This window comes from Eptesicus fuscus, chromosome 18 (genome assembly GCF_027574615.1).
Source record: "Eptesicus fuscus isolate TK198812 chromosome 18, DD_ASM_mEF_20220401, whole genome shotgun sequence".
Lineage (NCBI taxonomy): Eukaryota > Metazoa > Chordata > Mammalia > Chiroptera > Vespertilionidae > Eptesicus > Eptesicus fuscus.
Genome location: NC_072490.1, coordinates 20,527,641 through 20,548,026, shown reverse-complemented (window position 1 = coordinate 20,548,026; position 20,386 = coordinate 20,527,641). Strand labels below are relative to the sequence as shown.

General features: G+C 38.1%; 1 protein-coding gene and 1 pseudogene across 2 annotated transcripts in view; both read right to left on the bottom strand.

The window, feature by feature from the left end:
* Positions 1–20,386, bottom strand: part of ZNF385D (zinc finger protein 385D) — a 280,753-nt gene that overhangs the window by 51,161 nt on the left and 209,206 nt on the right. The gene's annotated exons all lie outside the window — the stretch shown is intronic.
* Positions 2,321–12,696, bottom strand: LOC103299250 (40S ribosomal protein S17-like; annotated as a pseudogene).

Here is a 20,386-nt window from a genome sequence, read left to right as displayed (position 1 = left end):
CATGGAGGCAAACCACATTACAACTGTCACAGAGGGTGAGGATCACAGGTGTGGGGCTGTGTTCTATTTCCCTAGCACCTAGCAAGGTCTCTGGACTTTGAATAGGTGCTCAAGAAGTAATTGTTTGGTAAATCAACTGATTTTATTCAGTCCTTTCATCTGAGAGTAATACAAGGTCAGGGAAGGTTAAATCACTCTCTCAATTTCAAATACGTTGTTTGGAGGTGACTTTAGCTCCAGGGTCATCAGATACACAGAAATCATCCAACATTCTGAAATTTTATGACATTTCAATATACCTCTCTTTTTCTTATTAGCCAAAGAGCTCCATTCTGCTTAAAAGGTACACTTTTAAAATGTCAGGCCCATTAACTCTTTCAATCTCCCAAAGAAACAACCCATGCCCACCTGTATTAGTACAAATCAAATTTAAGAAAAAAGATTACATTTTACAGATACTTAAATTTTGAGTTTATAGTAGACCCCATTGGCACTTTTAGAAAAATCATTCTTTCCTCTTGTTTTTTATGGCCTGATATAAAATCATTTCCAGTGTATTGTGTATGGAAAAGACCTCATCTTTTAGATATACCTCATGTGTGTGTATGTGTATTGCATAACCAGTTCATCATCAACAGACAGAAAAGCATGTTGCTTTCTCAGCAATTACTTGTCATGTGGATTAAGAGCGCAGTTAATATTCCTGATTATTTGAACATAGCTCTGTGAACCTTCCTCAAGTCAGAATGTAAGTGTTAGACATGTAAACAATTGAAATGTGTTTGGGCAGAGAAACTGCAGCTATGACGGTGTGCGTGTGGCAGCTTCATTCTTTTAAACCATAGCCTCTTAAACAAGAGTTAAATCCACTTCGTTTGTGGTCTGAGGCTGGAATTAAACATTGTCTCCATGAAGGAAGGCAATTCTTTTACTTCACCATTCACTCAGCTCCTAAAATAGACTGGACAAAGTAACCATAAAAGGGGTTGCTGAAAGGAATAATTGCCAAATTATTATTTACCTAATAATTCTAAAAATCAGACCCTCTACTCCTCTCACATACAAATTAGAATATTTTTAATGATGCTGAACTCAATTTTCTCCTTTTTACATATAGACAGGGTAGAGCAAAAGTAGTTTTGTGGTTATGAATACTTGAAACGCAGAATTTATTCTTGTACTGTTATTTGTTAATCATTGTATTCTTTCCCGTATGAACCTACTTTTGCCCCACAATGTATTTGTTTGAATGATGTATTTAAGATACTTATTCTCAAGGCGGGGAGTGTGTGCATGTGAATGTGTGTGTGTTGGAAGGAGACTTATATTCTTTTATGTTGCATTTGTAACATATTAACTGTAACTGTTTTTAGCTGAGAGTGGCTACCCTTTTCTGATTACAGAACCTGGACATAGATCAGAATTAAAATAGAAGACTTGTCCTGGCTGGGTGGCTCAGTTAGTTGGAGCATTGTGAAGCATTCATACACCAAAGTGTTGCAGGTTTGATTCCTGGTCAGGAGACATATCTAGCTTGCAAGTTTGATACCCGACTGGGGCACATACAGAAGGCAATCTCCCACATCAGTGTTTCTCTTTCTCTCTCTAACTCTCTCTCTATCTCTCTCTCTACCTTCCTTTGTCTCAAAAAAAGAAAAAAAAAACACCCACCAAAAACACATTCTTGGATGAGGATAAATAAATGAATGAATGCATAATTAAATAGAAGACTTCTTTTGTATTGAAGAAAAATTTCCCTTACCCAAAATCTATTTCTTATCTCTTCTCATCTTTCACTTTAGCCAGACCCAATTCTTCCCCAAAATCTAGCCCCAGGACGCTCTCATTCATTCCCACCCATAGAAGAGATATCAGGATGATGGTATTCCGGGATGCAGAGTCTCATTCATATTCACACTCCTCTCTCTGTTTTCATAACTTGTAGGGGCCACAGTTACTCTTCTGAATCTTTCTCTGCCATTTTTGTAACTGCCCATAATTCTTCCAAGACTGTCAAACTCACAGTCTTTCTGGCACTGTTATTTCCTCCTCTGCTGAGTCTGACAGACCAAACCCACCAGACTTCACTCCTGCTCACCTCTTCCTTTCCTGTCCTGTTAACACCCCCATATTCCGGGTAGTGATTGCATCACATTTACAATTCAGCAAAGATTTCCCCAACACACCTTCTTCTTCATGTCACTGCTGGCTCCCCAATATCCTACGAACTGTCAGATTGGTCTCTCTAATGTCAAGCCCTGAGTCCTTAACCTACTGTGTCTGCCCTTTCTTCCTAGAGTTCCACTCTCCTTCTCCAATCCTAGCACTCTAATGCTCTATCAACCAACACAGTGCTCATTCCTGCATCAGTGTTTCTGTTCATGGTTACTCCCATCAGGCTTGCTTTATCTCTGACATTCTCAATATCCATGCCCAAGCAAAAGTTTCCTTTAAATTTTACATCTCTCATGGAGGGAGCCTCACTTCCAGAAACTAAAACCAGTAAACACATATGAATGGCCACCACTTTTCTGGCCTATATGCTACCAACCCATATTTAAAGGTATAAATCTAAGCGTAATAGTAACTTTCAGTACTGTTACAATAGAGTTAGAGGAGGCTATTTCCAGAATTACTCAGATCTCCAAGGATGTGTACGAAATGTCCTTGGTTCCTTACTTGCTCCCTAAACGTTAAAGACATTTCTTTCAGAAAGGAATGCTTTCAGCCTCTATGAAAGTAGCATAACATTTCAATGAAGAAAATACCCATGGGAGAGAAAAGTAAGTATAGGTTATTCATTACTCTAGTCTAAACCCCAGTACAGACCTTAGTGCATATTAGATATTCCAAATTAGATATTATATAAATAGATATTGAATGTGTGGATGATAGCATCATTGTTCAAAACCTCTTCTTTACAGAGCCCTTCCTTACTAGAGGGTTGTATATGCCTGTGGCCCACTGACATTAGGACTCACCAAGTGACTGACTTGGCCCGTCCCCCAACCCCCAATAACATGAGTGAAAGTGACCCATCCATCCACTTCCTAGAAGATAGTTTAACAGGTAATGTATAGCTTACCTGTATCATAATATAAGCAATGCCCAGATACACCTGTTCCATCAGACTATGTCCAGAATTAAAGGCATATTCAGCCAAGTCATAACAAACAACACACCTTTGTTTTTATAAGCCATTGAGATTTGGTAATCACTTATTACCGTAACATAACTTAGCCTAAACTCTCTGATACAGAGATAATAAAATATTTGCAGTAGAATAATTATCTCCTAGTACTGGCTATATTGTCTCTAAAAGAAACGAGTCCCTTTTATTCAAAATTGTGAATATCTTCAATACAGATATTAACTATTTCAGATCCAAAACATAAATTATCAAGTTAATAATTTTATATTTGAACTGGTAGCCTAGAAGTATTGCTATTATTCCCTGTATGGAAAACTTTGGAAGATTCTAGAACTGTAAGTTAATTTAGTTCAATATTCAGACAGGAAATGCATATTTCTCTGTATAATTTCATCTAGGATACCACTTGAGAAATTTATCTTTGCTTTATGTAACTTTTGTAGAAATTTTCCTTCTCAGATCTGATCCATAATTTAACATGTGTAATTAACACATGTAATGATGTGTTAATGATCTCTTATTTATACAGCATCCAGCTTCAATGAACACAAAGTACTCTATTTACTTAATTTATTCTCTAAACATATGCATCTGCAACTAACTTTGGAGTTAAAATAAATTAACTCCACTAAAAAGTAGATTTCTACAAAAGAATATTTATTTAAAGGCAAGAATAAAAAATTAAGACATGCAAATATTCGTTTGCATGACAGACTATTTAAAGCTTTTGATTTAGAATGAAGAGTACCAAAAAGTATTTCCTACCTCCTATCAGTGTTCAGCAGCTCCTGATGACTACCTAGAAACTTTCATTTTTATTAACATCATAAGAACTTAATTTGTAATGAAAGGCTACATTGCAATTGCAGCTAATTCTACATTTATACCTGCCTCTATAATTTGCTTTACTTATGGCTGTCTCTTACATTAATATTCATCACAAAATCCCCCTTCCAATATTACTTGATTTGACAGAAATGCATTAGCTATGACAAATGCTTCATAATGTACTCAGTATTAATGCAAGCAGAATCTATGGTAATTATTGCTATTTAAACACACTGATTATTCCTTCTGGTCTTCTTTAGGGAATGGAAATAAAATCTACAGCCATCAGAAATTAGAAATATCTGTTTTTAAAATGTACTTTATATTAATATAATTCCCCTAAAACTTCTATATAAAGAGGTAGTGGCATATCATAATCATGGTGGCTGCATATATTTGTTTGAAGAAGGGAAGAAAATAAAAAAGAATAAACTTCTCACTTGTATAGAGAAAAAAGGGGTCTCAGGAGGATGAGTAACTTGGTATAACAGTAAGGTTAAGCCTTTGATCACTCAATATCAATTCATCCTCCTTTCTTTAACAATTCCCTCATTCTCATCACATGCAACCAGGTCACCAGCAACTTTCAGTAAGCAAAGATCCAGAAGATGGAGAGGATTTCTTTTCCACGTTAGCGATACTAAAATTCATAACACATATGACCTGATTCACTAGTAAGTTATTTGACTGGTGGAATTACATTTGACTTGTTCAATTTTGTAAGGTCATCCCACAAACCTAGTCAACTTATTTCAGGGGTTATGAATCATTTCAACTTATTTCAAGGGGAATGAATCATTTCAAAGTAGCAATTAATTTAAAGCTACCTCACGATTCAAATGTATTCAGATGGCTCTCTGGACATATATGGTGTTCTCAAGGATTTTAACCAAATAGCAGCATCACTAACTGCCATTTCATTAGGTACATAAATCACTAAGTGTCATTTTCAAAAAGCACATTTCAAGTTTACTTATCACATAAGGCAATCCTTCACTACTTATTTAATCTTCTAAGCTTTCCAGATTTGTGAATTGATTTATTGAGGCTGACTCCAATGCTAGGCAGAGTGAGTGTGACAGGAAGCGCAAAGCTGTCTAAGACACTGGCTGAGAAATCACCGAGTGACTGAGTTACCTGGAAGGCATACAATTAAGATTTCTACCATCATAAAAATGGGGATCCAAATAGACTTTGTTGCATTATAGGAACATAAGTAACATTATATATCAGAATGTACAGACTGGAAAAAAATTGAACACAAAAGGGATGAGATGCAATAAATGAGGTAAACCACTTATTTAGAAATAAAAGGCAACCCCCCCCCCCCAAAAAAAAAAAAAGTAAAGTGAAAATATTATCAAGAATAGGTATTATTTCCAACAGAGAACATAACCTTTGGGATTCCTATACATTCCATTCAAATCTATAGTTTCAGCTCATGTATTATAATTTTGAAGTGCACCACTTGCTACTGCCTACTTTATAAAATAATAAAAACTCAAAATTTAGAAGAGCTGTATCTCACAGGGCATTTGATTAAAATCATTATCTCAGTGGTTTTAAGATATATTTTTAGCTGAGGGAAAAAGACTATGCAGAAGCTCAACTATTAATAAATACAGAGATTAAAGTTGGAATGAGGAATCCAGAGTTCTGACCCCAAAACCTCTGTGGAGCTCACCATAAGCCCTGGGGTTGGGAGAGCAGATGTATTCCTCTTCCCCACTGAAGTGCCCAGGACAGCTTATTCTATTTGTTAGATTGCTTTTGTACAACTCCATAGACAGAACTCCATGTCTTCCAAGGTAGCCCAGTTCATTTCCAGATAGCTTTTAATTTTTAGGGAAGCCTTTCTTATGGAACCGAAATCCATCTTTCTACAACTTCCTTTCACTCTTTGGTTTGCTAGTGTATCTCTGGGGCCTAGAAGAGCACATGAATGTAGTAAGTGTTCAGTACAGAGTCATTGGATAAATGAGTGAACAAACAACCCTCCTTTTAATTTTTTAAAAAGTCCTTAATGTCATAATCTCTTTTCTTAATATCCAAGTATTTGGACACTATTCTCACTGTTTCTCCAGGTTCAGTCCTAGTTGCTTCAAGTACCTTCCCTATGGTGTGGTTTCCAGACCCTTCACAGCCTTCAGTAGTTTGAACTAGCCTTGAATAATTTCATTAATTTTTTTGAAGTGAGGAGGACAATACTAAGCTCAATGCAGTAAGATGGGTTGAGAAGAGCAAACTAGAGCCATTGGTTTTGAAAGTCCGAACTCATTTGTTTATTAATTATAAGTAGGATTGCAATAGTTCATGGCCTAGGATCATCATTAGTTGACTCCTACTTTAAATCAGTGGTCAATGAATTGTGGTCTGCAGGCCAACTCTGTTTCAACGTCTATTTTTTATAAATAAAATTTTATTGGGATATGGGTACATCCATTCATTTGTGCACTATCAATGGCTGCTTTCACATTACAATGGCAGAATTGAGTATGCATGACAGGGACTATTTGGCCAGTAAAGCCTAAAATATTCCCATTGCGTACTTTACAGAGAAAAAATAAATTTTGACCCTGCTGTAAATCATTCTTTCCCGGAATCAATGAAAGTTCAAGCCAAGATAAATAGTGTCACCAAACACCATAAATGCAGGAAACCTGGGAAAATAATCCCTTCAAGGAAAAGCTATCTTTTGCCTTAGAATTCCTTTAAATCAGAATTTCCCCAACCTCTGTAATCGGTAGAATTATCTGTGAAATTTTTTTGAGGTGCCAATTCCTGGGCCTCTAACTAGGTCAACTGACTCAGAAACTCAAAGGTGTGGCTTTGACTAACCCCTGGCCTTTGCAACCCTGCCCTAGTTCTATCCTTCTACCATGGTGCCCTTCAGCTTACTTCTGTTTTTGTTGTTATTGTTGTTTGCTTGCTTAATTAGTACTTTAAAATAATTTTACACCTACAGAGAAGTTGTAAAAATAGCATAGAAAGTGTTCTCCTGTAATTTTCATCCAGATCCCTGCCATGCTAACATCTTATATACCATAGCAAAGTGATCAAGATCAGAAAACCGATGCCGGAGAGTACTATTAACTGAACTACAGATTTTATTCAGCTTTTATTAGTTTTGTCATGATAAATGTTAAATATTTTAAGATACACATTTCTTTGAATTTTTTTCATGTAGAGATTCTGGTAATCACCACCACACCAGGAAATAGACTGCTAAATCACTCCAAAGAAACTTGCTTGCGCTACCCACTGTAGGCTCTCTCCAACTCTTAAACCTTGAAAACTACTGCACATTATAATTTGGAGAATGTAACATAATGGAACAATGAAGTATGGAACCTTTTGAGACTGGGTTTGTTCATTCACCACAATGTCCTTGAGATCTGCCCAAGTTGTTACACGTAACAATAGTTTATTCCTTTCTGTTGTTGAGTAGCAATCCATTGTATTGATATATCCCAGTTTATTAATCCATTTGCCCAGTGAAGGTCGTTTGGGCTGTTTCCAGTATTTGCTAAGTATTAACAGAACTGCTATAAAAATTTGTATCCAGGTTTTCAAGTGCACATAAGTTTTCAATTCTCTTGGGCCAATCCCCAGGAGTAAGGTTGCTGGGTCACATTGCAGGTATACATTTACCTTTACAAGAAATTGACAAGTGTTTTCCTCAGTGTCTGTTCCAGTTTGCATTCCCACCAGCAATGTGTTCCAGCTGCTCAGTATCCTGATCAGTACTTGGCATTGGATTTATTTACCTTATTTTAGCCAATCTAGTTGGTGTGCAGTAGACTCTTATCATGGCTTTAATTTGCACTTCCCTAAAAGCTCATGAGGTTGACTATCTTCTCATGTGCTCACTTTCCATACCTGCATTCTTTGGTGAACTATCTGGTCAAGGCTTTGCCCATTTTTCTAATCGGAATGTCTTGTCTTCTTAGAGTTTAATGTGTTCTTTATATATTCTGGGTACAAGATCCTTGTCAGATATGTGAATTGAATATGTTTTCTCCCAGACTGTGGCACATCAAACGTTTTGATCTTGATAAAGTCCAATTTATCTATTTTTTTCTCCTTTTATGGATCATGCTTTTGGTGTCATTCTTTATCGCTCAGGGTCCAATCAGTAGAGAGAAACTCCATAGTAATTTGAACGAGGTAAGTTTACTATTAACTGTAATAGGGGGTTGCTTGATGATGATTGTTTACTAATAAGTAAAGAGATCTCTAAGTAATATAGAACTACTAGATGTAGGAGCAGACAACACTCCTAAGGCTGAGATTCTGTGCCTGAAGAAGAGCTTGTGGTAGAGGGTATGGCAATGGCTCACTGAATGGTTGAGAGGTTGCCATGGGACGTTACTAGAAATCTGTCCTCTATGTACCAGGGAAAGCTGTCCATGGGCAGGTATCTCTCTGGAGGCACAAAGCTGACCGAATGGCCATAGGGGTGTGTTGGGAGAAGCTGCTGACTTGTGGATGCCTCTAGATTTACACCAGGAATTGGGTATTTATGGGAGAAGCTGTCCACACTGCAAGAATCTGGCCATTAAGAGCAGGAAGACAGACCGCTTCTTCCTCCTGCAATGTCTCTCCAGTGCCCTCTACTGACAAAGCTTAAAATCATGCCAGTTGGTAAAGGGATAATATTAAAAGGATCCATTTTCACAGGCTGGGACTGGTCCCCAGGGCTCCGCTGGACAGTTTCCACAGGGCCTGTTGGAGAGGGGCACTGCCTCTGCCTGCAGCAGTATTGAGCTCGATGGTCAACAGGACACTTCGCCTCAGTTTTTGAAGTGCCCAGTGATGTTCACCTCGAGAAGGGTATGTGTGGCCGCAAAGGTTCTAACTATAGGGCTACTGTCTTCTAGGTCTAGAAGAGGACTAGAAACAGCAGACTTTCCTTGGGTCTATTGGGTCTGCAACCATTTCTAGTTCCAGGTTGCAGGCTGCTCTGGCACCCAGGCTGGGATATAAAAAGGCAAAACAACAACAATAACAATAAAAATAAACAAAATAAAGAAACAGACAAAAAATAGGGTACTTCTCACTGGGTCATCCTGAGGTCCTTAGTCTTCCCAACCTTCAAAGTCTTCCGATTATTTTCTTAGGTGTTCTGTCCAGGGTTTATACTTGTAATTTGGAGGAGGATAGGATGGAATGAGCTTTCTTCATCTTCTCTGGAACCAATACCCTCAGGGCCTATGATTTATTTCCTTAGACCACACGCCAAGGCTTGTTCCACATGTCTGGCTGAGGGAGATTCCTTCCAAAAATATTTATCCTGACCCACAAGGCTTCCTTATTGGCTAAAAATGGAGATGGGCCATAATATGGACACACCCACGTCATTAAGAAGGGCAAGCTCTACTAAATACTGGAGTAGATGTGAGGAAAGAACTGAAATTGTCCTAAACTGTCAACTGATGGTAACAAATGTTCATTTGGCATCATTGATTCTTTGTGTTATATCAAAGGTCCCAGAATACCTTGGCACTCTTTCGACTCTACCACCATATCTGACCTTGCTAAATATCAGCTTCCTCCATGGGGTTTCCTTTTCCCCCCATTTGTGTAGACCTCAGAAGAGTGGGAAAATCCACTCCTATCTCAAAATTATACATGAATCGAGTAATTCTGATCATGATAATGATCACAATGGTAAATAGTAACAGTGAACTCTACTATTTCAGAGTACCTACTATGTGCCAGTCATTAAGATAGGTGCCTTAACTGAATTATTGATCATCCTCACTACACTTGATTATTTGACAAATGAAAAAAGTTAAATGGTACAACAGAGATTAGAAAACTAGAGTCTGATTCCAAATCTTGTCTACTTCCCAATGTAATACCTCACCTTTACCCCCGTCACACACCCTCTCACATGTACTACCCTTTTTGCCTGTACCTTTGGGCATACATTGTAATATTCAGATTTTGGTTTTATCCATAAAATACAAATAAAAGCTCCCTGGTGGCAGTAAATTATCATAAGTCTTGGAATACCTACCTGACACATAATCCTGTTTTAGGCACTGAGTGGCTACTGATTTTCACAGCTGCTATTAAAAGAATTTATCTAGAGCCACAAATCCATTCAATGACCAGCTGAGTGGATGGGATGCTCAGTGATTAATGAGGCTAATCTGACTAATGATCAAAATTAGACCATGCATACATATGAGCACCCAACTTGAGATGAGGAGTCACTGTAGGCATTAATTTATAGCTACATATGAAGAAATGGAGCAAAGTGTCATAAATGCAAGTACAAGTCTTTCAAATGCACATTTCAGACACACGTACTTTATGATGATACCTGATGAAGGCTCCCATCAGTCATGCCACAGCCTCCTGTCCTGATTACAAAGTACATGCTGTCCATTTCTCTGAACATGATGACATGCTATCAAAAGATGATAAATGTCCTCACAAACAGGTAGCTAGAAAATATGTTTGCAATCTTTCTCTGTAGTTTTGCAACAGCAAACATCTTGACTAAATTTCTTATATGTTGGGGAATAAAAAGCAAAAGGCTTCAACTCTCAGGAAAGCTCAAATGTAAAGAGATAAAAATCAGAGGATCTGGGTGCTGGAATAGACATTACATTACATCTAACATAACCACAATCCAGAGCTAGCATTTGCTCCAAAAATTCTTAACGACTAGTCACATGTTCTGTACCAGAATTTCTCCACAGAAAGCGAAATATCGGAGTGCTCTATTTAATGGAGAGTTCTTTTGTTTGCTCATTTGCTCATTCATTCATTCATTTGATGACTATTTACATCATGCTTTTTAAAAAAATAAGCTAAGAGTGTATGCAAGGCACTAGGAAAACAGTCATGACCAAGACAGACATATTTTTTATCTTAAGAAACTTCTCTAGTCACTGGAGGTGACAAACAAAATTGTATAATAAATAAATTATTTACATGTGTAATGGGGAGGCCATATGTGGTATCAAAAATAAGTTCTTTTTTAGATTGAACCTAGTGAGCTCCTCTGCATTTTTCACCAAATAGCCCAGGTTGTATACTTTTGTGCCATACAGAATGAGGCTTCATTCATTCTTCTACATGGTGACATACCAGATATTTAAGGAAAGCTAGTATCGGACCTTCAACAGTTCTCTAGGACAATTTCTTCCAGAAATTTTAAATCTTTCCCATTTAACAAAAAGTTGAGGCCCTTAATTCAGAACTCTGTTCTTACATGATGGTGTTTTGTGTGTGTTTTTTTCTATAAGTGTGGTGGTTCACAATCTGTAGTATCTACTAATAATCACATTTGCTAAAATGAATTACAAAGCTCCAATATATATGCAAGAAGGGCTTAAACATGGAGGGGAGTACATGGATATTTGGTAGACACTTCAAATTCTACATTTTACCTAACATCCTGATAGTACATCCAACAACACAATTATCATCCTCATTGTCTAAACTTTAAATACCTTTACTATATCACTTCCAACTGTAATTACACATACAATATATAACATGTACACACATAACATGACCATAGTATTAGAATGGAGGAAACTTGATTGAGGAAGAAGAATAAAATAATATGCTTACTAAAAATATAACACATATACAATAGCTAGATCCCAACCTTGCATCACAGAGCAACAAGATTATGGCCCAGGATCAGGCCTCTGAAGCTAGATTTGCTGGGTTCCACTCCTGGTTCCATCATTACCAGTTGTGTGGCTCTGTGCAAGTACTTAACCTCTCTGTTCCTTATAACAATAAGGACATTTGATGACCTGTTGTGCAAATTAAGTAAATCAATATATGTAATATACTAGAGGCCCGGTGCACGAAATTCGTGCACTTTTGGAGGGGGTCCCTCAGCCTGGCCTGTGCCTTCTCACAGTCCAGGAGCCCTGGGGGGATGTCCGACTGACGGCTTAGGCCCACTAAGCCATCATATTGGACATCCTTAGCATTGCCACAGAGGCAGGAGAGGCACCCACCACTGCCGCTGTGCTTGCCAGTCATGAGCTGGCTTCTGGCTGAGAGACACTCCCTCTGTGGGAGCACACTGACCACTAGGGGGCAGCTCCTGTGTTGAGTATCTGCCCCTGGTGGTCAGTGCGCATCAGAGTGACCAGTCAATCCACCATTCATTTGCATATTAGCCTTTTATTATATAGGATTAGCATGCTTGATTTATAGTATATGTTATAGATGTGTGCACTATTGCTATTATTACAAAAAAATGTGCAATAAAAATGTAATTTTTTGGTTGTCCATGGTTTATTGATAATATTATAGCACAGCAGAAAGATTCAAATGGCTCTGTGTGGTGTTTGAAATTCATTCCAAATATAGACTGAATGACCTGCAGGTTGGACAGAATGCCAAAGTCCAAGAGCTTCAGCATGTCCTTAGTGTCAGTATCAACTTCAAAGATCTCCTGATCCAGGCTGAGCCCTCAGGAACATAATCATCTCTCCTTTCTCTCTTATTCCTGCAGCTAGATGGAGACACTTCTCATGGGGCCTCTCTGAATCCGCTTCGTCAGATGTGTAAGTAACATAGCTCACTATCTTGTTTCGGAGCTTCTAGCTGGGAATAATGGCAATTTCCTTACACACGTGCTTGTTGGTGTGGAAGTTGTTGCTCAGGTGCTTGTAGTATTTCTCAGTGATGACCTGGGCCGCCTCCTTCATGATCTTGGTGTGAACACAGCACATCTTGGTGGGTCCTGGTGAAAGCTGAAAATGTAATATCCTTATTTGCTAAAACCAAGCCATTCTTCCTTAACAGCTTTCACCACACTAAGTTGGAAGTGGGTGGGAAGATGTAACTTTCACATTGAATTTATGAACATCATCACAATCTTTCCAGGTTGAATAGTCTCTTTTGCATTTTTTTTAACTCCATGGCACAGAGATAAAAATGTCTCTCTTCTTCTTTAAAAAAAATGACATAAGACCTTTTGATTTTTCTTAGTAACAGTTTTTTTTCATGTTAATTATATTCCAGGCAGAGACCTATGAGGAGGCCTGTTTGTCCTACTTGACACTAGGACAAATAGGAGACAAATATAAGACAGGCATTCAAGGGAAGGGTTGCCTGTCCTTGATGACCTCTTTCTCTTCTTGTGCTTGATCTTCTTCTCCCCCTTCAGAATTTTAATTGTTCATAACATTTGTTCTAATCCACCTCGCAGTTAAGGCAAGAAGAACACAATTCTTATTATGAGAAAGGAGACAGCACTCCAGTTCTACAAAGGGCTAATAGCAATTAGCCTTGTGTTGCCTGCATGTATCTCCATATCTAGAATAGAATATTTTATGGTACTGCAACCAAGGCAAAGCTTATAATCTTATCCTAGTGCATCTGTAGAAGACGTGAAATGCATTGCTCTGATTTACCTGGTCCTCAACCTTCTGTCAATCTAAAGTCACAGCTCTATAGAAATAGGATATAAATGACATTAAGGAGATTGCATTGGAAAAGACTTGTGCCTACTGGGCAGTTTGCTACCTAAGTCTTAGCTGTTTTCTTAGGCCAGGGGTTTTAGAGGATGAATAAATCCAGCTCTCTGGAAGGAAAGTTTAGCATTTATTTGTTTAATCTTTCCAAGCAGTCCAAAAGCATTACCTGGAGGTAGAACTTACAATTGGATTTCTAGTCCCAGAGGACACGGCTGTTGCTTCTAGAATCGGCCTAAAGCCCTAGCATGTAACAAGCACATTTGCAGTGAAAGTCTATTAATAAACTGATGAAAGCTCACCAGTTAAAAGCTAAAGAATGCTATTTAATGCTCTCTTTTGCTTTTAATGGACTGAAACCTGTTAAAACACTGCTAAATAATAAGGCAAATTTTTCTTGCAGTTGATAGAGGGACAAGAACACACACACACACACACACACACACACACACACACACACACACACGAAAGATTAATTCCAATAGGCTTTATATCAAAAGGAGCTGGAATGGAGCAAAACCTAGAGTCTTGAGGGTCCACGGAGCCCCACAGAATGGCTAGAGATAAAACCGGAGACATTTCACTCAGACAGAACTCTATGATCACATTATCAACTTTTCCTGGGGCTATTAAATCAGTGGAGCAAAAAATAGGCACATTTGGTCCACAGACAGAGAGAGCTGGGTAGAACAGAGAGAGAACTGAAATGACACAACAGATGTCTCAGGGCTCCCATATCAAGGTGCACGCTCGGAAGGGCTCTTCCGGGGGCTCTACTGCAGATAATGGTTTATTGAGCGCAAAAATGAGAGAAGTTAGGGGATGGAGTTTTAAAGACTTTCCTTATTCTTTAAGTTCCCAGATCGGCTGTTTCATCTATTTTTGGATTCGTGATGTCAAACCAACCAGTCGATGCAGCTCTTGCAGTGAGATTTCTGCTTCTGTGACACCTGTCAGGTTTCGGCTTCACAGTCAACATTTGCTTCTTCCTTTCTAGCTAGGAACACAGATGTCTGTCCCACTCTATGCTCTGGGTTGTCCTTGACTTGCAGTGGGTTTCAGACCTCTAGACGATGTTGAAGTTCCTGTTCAGAACATGGCGTCAATGCCAAAGACACCTCACTCTTCTGGTTATGGAGGCCTCTTTTTGCTTTCCTGTCTCGTTTGTCTGAGTTTGGATTCAAAATCTTCCTCTGAAAAGTGGAGGCTACACATTCATCTCTTATATATATACAGTTATACAGTATCCCTAAAATTCTTTTCTTGGACATATGTCTCTGGGGTTTTGAACCTTACACTAACCTGAATTCAGCTCCTGCTAGTCTTCGCCACCACAATCAGTGTAGTCTTTCCCTGCTACTGACCCGATTTCTCCCTTACTATCCAAACCGTGCCGTCCTGCTTTTTCTATTAGAATAAAATGGAAGGTCACTGTGGCAGATTCCATTTTACAAAGATGACCACAGCAACAGTTCCCATCTCACATGACCAACTTATATTGCAACTGACACTCTGCTCTGGGGCCTGTCTCAACCAGTCCGATAAGATGGTAGGCCATTATTAGGACTTTAGGTCAAAAGGAAATACATCATCAGCCTGACTGTCTCTTTGGAACCCAGATGCCATCCTGTGAGAAGCCCAGGACATAGAGAGGCCACCAGTAGTTGCTCTGGCAGACAGTCCACCTGAGGTTCCAGCCAACAGGCAACAGCCTAACATGTGAGTGAGGAAGGTTTTGTGAAGACTCCAATACAGCTGCCATTTCACTGTAAATACACGGAAGACAGTCCACCTCCTCCCTCACCCAAATAAAAACCCTGGCTTAATCTCAGAATCATGAGAGATATTAATAGTAGTAATAATACTACTAAGATACTAAAAATTATTAAAATAAATAATTGTGATGTTAAAATAAGTATTTTTTCCCACTGTCACACTCATAGTGGTTGGGTTTTCATATGCAAATAATCGAAAAATAATTAAATAGCTGAATATCTGGAGGCCTCTAGACCTGGTATATGCAAAGTAGGGCCCTGGGGCCAAATCCAGCCTGCTGCAGGTTTTAATAAAGTTTTATTGGAACTCAGATTATTCGCTTACATATCGCCAATGGCTGCTTTCATGTGACAGTGTCAGAGAAGAGTAGTTGTGACAGAGACAGTATGATTTATAAAAGCTAAAGTATTTAATGCCAGGATCCCTTACAGAAATACCTTTTCTGAACTATAATCTTGACAAATGGCTGACTTTTTTATTGTAACTTTTGACAGTGTATATTCACCATATTGCCACATGATATATGTGTATGTTACCCAGCTATGGAAAGTTTTATTTTAATTTTCACACCAAAGATAAAACTACACATATACACTCATGTATTTGTGTAAAGCTTTCATTAAACTGAAATATACCACAGATATCCTAAATAGCCATTTATGTGATTTTCATAATGTTACTGTTGAATTGAGTGTGAGTTGAGGTACCCCAAATTCAATATGTTCATTGCTCAAACCAAGGAGTGTGACACATTATAGTGAATGTTTTATTTTCCCTTCTGGAATAAGAAGACAGCTGAGAAAACCAGAAACTCCTAACAGTACAGAAATTTACACTGGGTGCGATTTTGATGAAGATAAAATAAAGGCAGATTTCTTACTGTTTTAAGTAAAGACAAGTAACATCTCAAATGCATTAACCTGACCACAAAGTACCTACAAATTGAATGCAATTGCTTTATGCATTATAAATGTGTTCTTTTTTTAAAAAAAATAAAACATTTTGTCAATTAAGACCCACTTGATTTTTTCATTACTTTTGCACTATAAAAAAATTAATTTCTGCCAAAACCGGTTTGGCTCAGTGGATAGAGCGTCAGCCTGCGGACTGAGGGGTCCCGGGTTCGATTCTGGTCAAGGGCATGTACCTTGGTTGCAGGCACATCCCCAGTGGGGGGTGTGCAGGAGGCAGCTGATCGATGTCTCTCTCTCATCGATGTTTCTAACTCTCTGTCTCTCTCCCTTCCTCTCTGTAAAAAAATCAATAAAATATATTAAAATTAATAAATAAATAAATTTCTGCAGGATACGACTTAGGAAAACTATCTTACCTCCCCCCATTAATTGCAAGTATGAGGAAAGATGCTACCTTTACCCTTTTGAGTAAAGGGGATGTTAGTGGACAGAAACACTCAATGGTTTGACAGCCATGACAAGTAAATTATTCTATCACTGCTCCAACCATAGCTCTTAGATCAGTGGTTTCAACACAAAGATGCATAATCTGGATAGAATATTGGATTATTTTGAAGTAAGATATTGGTCTTCACCTACTGTTTCCAAAGCCTTTTAAAGATCTATTCATCCTTCAGGGTGATGAGTAATCCCCCCCTTTCCTGGAAACAAAAGTTAACATATAAAGGTACCTGGAAATAACTAAAAGAAGGATACTACATTACAAATATATCTTTCCATAATATTTGCAAATGAGAGATTTTACAAATAGGGAGATAACTGTTATTTCTGTCCAATTTCTGATACTCATATTCTTCTACAGGAAATATTGTTTAAAATGGGGATATCAATAACTTAGAAATAATACTTTCACAACATTTAAAAAAAAGTTCTGTATGAGGCTGGAGTGCAATAACTTATATAATGACATATTGAAATTTTAAAAGCTATAGAAATAAAAACCACACTATTTTTTCCTGTTTAGGAAATTGTCAACCTTATAGGAAAAACGATTTATAACCTTGAACTCTAGACTATATTATCTTATTTTAAAATACCACTGTATACTGATCTAAAATGTCTTCTAACATAGGAGGAAGCTTATTTTATGAGCTCTGAACCAACCCTTTCTAGGTTATTGGATTTTCAATTACTAAAATTACTGCACTAAATATTGACTTCATTGCCTGAAAGAATTAAAGCACTTTTCCAAAGCAGAAATTCCTAGGAGTTAATATACATCCTGCAAGACTTTAATCTCTTCTAGTGTAGTTAATATTTTATCTTTATTTGATAATTTTTGTATGCTCACTTAGAAAAATATATTTAATGCCTCCCCCCAAAAAAACAGACTTTTTTTTTCTTTTGTATTTAAGACTTGAGTCTTGTTCTTCCAGAGAATTCTTTCACTGTCTAGAGTATTACAAAATCAACATACATACAAAAACTAAGGTGAAATGGCTTCACATGCAACTCCTAAATTATCTGCTATAAATTTTACACAGAGAGATCGAAGATGTTACTTTCCAATACACATTAAGCTTTTCTGCCTGGCAACATAATAAAAAAAAACAGTACAGTTTTCATTAACAAAATATAGACTAGCAAAAAGCTTTGGCCCTTAACCTTATCTTCTCTTACCAGCTTCCATGCAGGCGAAAAGCACAATAGAGACATAAAGAGCATAAATGTGGGCAGACACACATTTGACAAGTCCAAGGGCTGATATGAAAAGGCAACTGTTTACAGCAGCACCTTTGGGTATCAGAGGCTTTTGCAAAATAAGAGCGCTACCCTGAATAATCCAACAGATATGGTGATATCAATTAGCAACCAGGGGCTAGTGCTAGCAAGGACGATGGGAGGATTAAGCATTTTGCTGCCTAAGAGGAGACAGAACGGCAGAAGCCTTGGGAGGAACCCAAACTCAGTTCAAACCCTAGCTGTGCCGCCTGCAAATTTGTTGACCTCAGTCAAGTTATTTAATTCAGAACCAGGTTTCTTTATCTGCAAATTAAGAATGTCTTCTTCCCAGAGTGAGGTACTCCCATAACCTTCACAAACCTCTAGCACAGAATTTCTAAACCACTTGGTTATAAAAGCCTTTTGTTCTCTGTCTCCTCCACGAAAGTGAGTCACTGGAAGGCAGGAGCCACATCTAAAACCAAACAAATACCGAGAACTCATTAAAGTAACATTTCATCCAAGGAGTTAATCTAGGGATTACGAACCCTTGACATTAAGCTTAGCACATGCCGGTTAATAATATCTGTGCCTCCTTCTTCCTCCCATATGAGAGGGTCATTCCAATTGCTCTAGATTTACATGGCACCAGATCTGCTATTTTCTTCTGACAAATCATTTCCTACCCTGGATTATAGATTGGGTTTATTTCCTGTCTTCCAATCTTGAGGATAGAACTTGTGTTCTGCCTCTTAGTTTTCATCTCTGCAGCATCTGATATATTGCAAAAGTACATATAGATAAATGAGTGAGTATGAATAAATGGATAAAAGGATAAATAAATAACCTAAAGTTCATGATTCAGACTTAAATCGCTGACCATTTCAGAAGGATGGAAAATATATTCTTTTTTACAAGTTCTTATACTTCCTAGGCAGCATGAAAGAAATGCTTTTTTTTTTCTGGTTTTATTTAACTCTACTAGAGAACTCCCAGGGAAACAGAAAACTGGGAGGGGGGGGGAGGGTAAAATAAGGTCTAAATGGGCATCATTACTGCTACACATTCTGCATCTTGACCTTCACCTTGGAGTTTGGCCAGGCACCAACTGTGAGTCTGAGGGTGATTGATTTGAGCAGTCACATAAGTGTAAAGTGTTGTCAAGGCTGCCCCCAAACTGAGTCATAACAAAAGCAAGCTAGAGCCCTGGCTGTGCAGGGTCCAAGTGACACAGACTCTGTCCCATGGAGTTAAATATGCTCGCTGCCCTCAAATTTAACCCGATACCAATGTCACAAGTTGAAGTTAGTACATAGTCACTCTGACTCAATAGAGCTTTTAAAAATGTTCTTAACTCTCATTAGAAACTGAAGTAGCACAGTAATTTAATGATGAATCTGAATGCAATTATGATAATTAAAATAGCAACTTAATTTTATGCTGTCTCTGAAAAATGCTCAACCCAAGGGTTGCATATTCAAAGTCTGAGTTACTGGTTAATGCCTTTGATTTGTATTATAAACTGGTAAATGTGATAAAGTTCAATTAGTCAAATTTATGGACTACATGCCCTTAAACTATTACTACATATTTTAGACTGTGTTAGTTTTTGCTGTGAAAAGAATTCTTAGGATGGTCTTCGAGAAAATAAAAGTAATATATTGCCCTGGGTCTCGGGTTCCATTCCCAGTCAAGGGCAAGTATCTTGGTTGCAGGTTTGATCCTCAGCCCTAGCCAGGGGCGTGTGGGAGGCAACCAATCAATGTGTCTTTCTCACATTGCTTTCTCTCTCTCTCTCTCTCTCTCTCTCTCTCTCTCTCTCTCTGCCTCCCTCCCTCCTTTCCATTGTCTCTAGCAAAAACAAACAAACAAACAAACAAAATCAATGGAAAAATATCTTGGAGGGAGTATTAAAAAAAGTAATCTATTATTATTCATTGATTGTTTTAATGTAGAACTTCGAATTGCTGGGATAAAGATATATAGGACAGAGGTGTATGATCCACCAAGGAAGTGAAACTTTGGCTTGGCGGGGTTGACAAGTAGAGAGATATACCATTTCAAAGGTGCTGGGACACAGAGCATATACAGAAGCCAGGAAGTAGAAATCAGCCAGGCAAAGAGTGTGAATGTATTTGTACATGTTTGTGTACAGCCATGCATGTATGCACTAGCATACAACATGTGCACCATCTGTGCATAAGCACATGATGCATGGAATAGGGTGAGGTATAACGGAGGATTCTGCCAGGCAAAAGAACGCATATGCCTTGCTTTCAACCCTCAAGTGATTTTGTTGGGCGGTAGTTAAGGAGAGATGTGAAAACCTGCCAGAAATGGCAGGCAAGGGCTAGATCACAAAAAATGTTCTGATGCCAGGTTAAGAGTTTGGAATTCACAGAGCATAAATGCAATTGCAATTCTTAATTTAACTATAGGATTCAGTTTGGGTTTACTAAGACTTCAGTACACGCTTTCTGTCTTCTAACGACAAGAAATGTGCTGTGAACATGTTTTGTTTCATACTCCGTGTA